The 2500-nt window shown below is 55.5% G+C and overlaps 1 long non-coding RNA gene across 1 annotated transcript in view; it reads right to left on the bottom strand.

The window, feature by feature from the left end:
• Positions 1-720, bottom strand: part of LOC124030156 — a 3551-nt gene extending 2831 nt beyond the window's left edge. The window contains exon 1 of the long non-coding RNA XR_006837910.1: positions 601-720. This is a non-coding gene — a long non-coding RNA (uncharacterized LOC124030156). The remainder of the gene's footprint in view (positions 1-600) is intronic.
• Between the last annotated feature and the right edge of the window lie 1780 nt (positions 721-2500).

The following is a 2500-nucleotide window of genomic DNA, read 5'->3' as shown; positions in this document are numbered from 1 at the left end:
ACCATCACATCACATCCCAACCCATCCCATCCCAACCCATCACATCACATCACATCCCATCACATCCCAACCCAACCCATCCCATCCCATCCCAACCCATCCCATCCCAACCCATCACATCCCAACCCATCCCATCACATCCCAACCCATCACATCCCAACCCATCCCATCACATCCCATCCCAACCCATCACATCCCAACCCATCCCAACCCATCCCATCACATCCCATCCCAACCCATCACATCACAAACCATCACATCCCAAACCATTACATCCCAACCCATTACATCCCATCCCAACCCATCCCATCCCAACCCATCCCAACCCATCCCATCCCAACCCATCACATCCCAACCCATCCCAACCCAACCCATCACTCACACACACACGCCACACACACACTCACACACGCCACACACACACTCACACACGCCTCACACACACACACACACACACACACACACACACACACACACACACACACACACACACACACACACACACATGCCTCACACACACACACACACACACACACACACACACACACACACACACACACACACACACACACACACACACACACACACACACAAACCTACAGAGTGCATAAGAGGTCCTAGGGCGACAGCACTGTCCACACATCTCCCTGTGACTACAATGTCAGCCCCCAGGTCTAGACACCTCTGGATGGGCACTGCACTGTGGAGAGAGGGGAAGAGGGGGTACGCCATGAGTACACAGTGGCAGAATACCTGACTGGCCCTAAATTAAAGAAAGCATTGACTATGTACAGATTCAGTGAGCATAGCCTTGCTATTGAGAAAAGCCGCCGTAGGCAGACTTGGCTCTCAGAGAAGACAGGCTATGTGCTCACTGCCCACAAAATGAGGTGGAAACTGAGCTGCACTTCCTAACCTCCTGCCCAATGTATGACCATATTAGAGAGACATATTTCCCCTCAGATTACACAGACCCACAAAGATTTTGACAACAAATCCAATGTTGATAAACTACCATATCTATTGGGTGAAATTCCACAGTGTGCCATCACAGCAGCAAGATGTGTGACCTGTTGCCACAAGAAAAGGGCAACTGGTTGTAAATAAAACCTATATTTATGCTGATTAATTTTCCCTTTTGTACTTTAACTATTTGCAAGGAAGGATAGAGGGAGAGTGAGGGGAGGGAAGGATAGAGGGAGAGTGGGGGGAGGGAAGGATAGAGGGAGAGTGGGGGAGGGAAGGATAGAGGGAGAGTGGGGGAGGGAAGGATAGAGGGAGAGTGGGGGAGGGAAGGATAGAGGGAGAGTGGGGGAGGGAAGGATAGAGGGAGAGTGAGGGGAGGGAAGGATAGAGGGAGAGTGGGGGAGGGAAGGATAGAGGGAGAGTGGGGGAGGGAAGGATAGAGGGAGAGTGGGGGAGGGAAGGATAGAGGGAGAGTGAGGGGAGGGAAGGATAGAGGGAGAGTGGGGGGAGGGAAGGATAGAGGGAGAGTGAGGGGAGGGAAGGATAGAGGGAGAGTGAGGGGAGGGAAGGATAGAGGGAGAGTGAGGGGAGGGAAGGATAGAGGGAGAGTGGGGGAGGGAAGGATAGAGGGAGAGTGGGGGAGGGAAGGATAGAGGGAGAGTGGGGGAGGGAAGGATAGAGGGAGAGTGAGGGAGGGAAGGATAGAGGGAGAGTGAGGGGAGGGAAGGATAGAGGGAGAGTGAGGGGAGGGAAGGATAGAGGGAGAGTGGGGGAGGGAAGGATAGAGGGAGAGTGGGGGAGGGAAGGATAGAGGGAGAGTGAGGGAGGGATAGGAGGAGAATGGAAGAGGGAGGGATAGAGGGAGAGTGGGGGAGGGAAGGATAGAGGGAGAGTGGGGGGAGGGAAGGATAGAGGGAGAGTGGGGGGAGGGAAGGATAGAGGGAGAGTGAGGGGAGGGATAGGAGGAGAATGGAAGAGGGAGGGATAGTGGGAGAATGTGGGGATAGAGAGAGGTGAGGAGGGAGGGATAGACAAAGGGGCAGAGGGAGGGATAGATTGAGAGGATGAGGGAGGGATAGAGGTAGAATAGAGGGAGGGATAGAGGGAGAGTGGGGGAGGTAGGGATAGAAATAGGAGAGTGGGAGATGGAGGGAGAGACCCGACTGGGACAGAGGGAGGGAGGGAGAGAGTGGGGCGGAGGGAGAGAGAGGGGCAGAGGGAGAGAGAGACAGAGAGTAGGGGCGGAGGGAGGGAGAGAGGGAGTGAGAGGAGGAGAGGAGAGAGAGACAGAGAGTGGGGACGGAGGGAGAGAGAGAGGCGGAGGGAGAGAGAGGACAGAGAGTGAGGGCGGAGGGAGAGAGTAGACAGAGAGTGGGGGCAGAGGGAGAGAGAGACAGAGAGTGGGGCGGAGGGAGAGAGAGACAGAGAGTGGGCGGAGGGAGAGAGAGACAGAGAGTGGGCGGAGGGAGAGAGAGAGAGTGGGGCGGAGGAGAGAGAGTGGGGCGGAGGGAGGGAGAGACAGAGAGTGAGGCGG

The sequence above is a fragment of the Oncorhynchus gorbuscha genome, unplaced genomic scaffold, assembly GCF_021184085.1.
Source record: "Oncorhynchus gorbuscha isolate QuinsamMale2020 ecotype Even-year unplaced genomic scaffold, OgorEven_v1.0 Un_scaffold_9538, whole genome shotgun sequence".
Classification (NCBI taxonomy): Eukaryota; Metazoa; Chordata; class Actinopteri; order Salmoniformes; family Salmonidae; genus Oncorhynchus; species Oncorhynchus gorbuscha.
Note: the sequence above shows the minus strand (reverse complement) of the source record. Positions and strands in the feature narration are given on the sequence as shown.